This window comes from Bos grunniens, chromosome 10 (genome assembly GCF_055505025.1).
Source record: "Bos grunniens cultivar Pamir isolate PY7600 chromosome 10, Bosgru_T2T1.0, whole genome shotgun sequence".
Lineage (NCBI taxonomy): Eukaryota > Metazoa > Chordata > Mammalia > Artiodactyla > Bovidae > Bos > Bos grunniens.
In genome coordinates this window covers 44,345,287-44,345,811 of record NC_141174.1, presented here as the reverse complement: position 1 = coordinate 44,345,811, position 525 = coordinate 44,345,287, and positions in this window count along the sequence as shown.

The following is a 525-nucleotide window of genomic DNA, read 5'->3' as shown; positions in this document are numbered from 1 at the left end:
TTTGGCTAAAATGCATTCTTTTTCTCCTTTAAAGAACTGCATGCAGCTCCCTCCATTTCATAACCGTTAAATAAGTAGTCCACCACGTGCTGAGATTTTAGCTGCCCACCACTCTTCTGGTCCCCTGGCTATTCCTAGCAGCTTCTATGTAAGCATCCTGGATTTCATTCTGGATTTGTTCTTTAATGTCTAATAGCTAACATTTACTGAGTGCTTACTATGTGCCAGGCACTGTGCAAAGAGAAACACATTGTATCTTTCCCAAGTGGTTCCTGGGAATAATCTGAGCAGGAATGTGAGATAAAAGGAAACTCTTAGGAGCTGGGGAAGTATGGGCTCACACAGGATTGGACCAGCCAGGGATAACAGTCTTCAAAAGGTGCATTTGCAATGCACCCTCAGTTTCCCACCTGCTGTCTGCCTTCCATTCACTCAGCGCTGGGCCTGAAGTTGGGTGGTGGGGCAGGGCCAGGCCAGAGGAATGTGGGGGCTGCTTTCACTGAACCTTGCCAGCCTCTGCTGGGT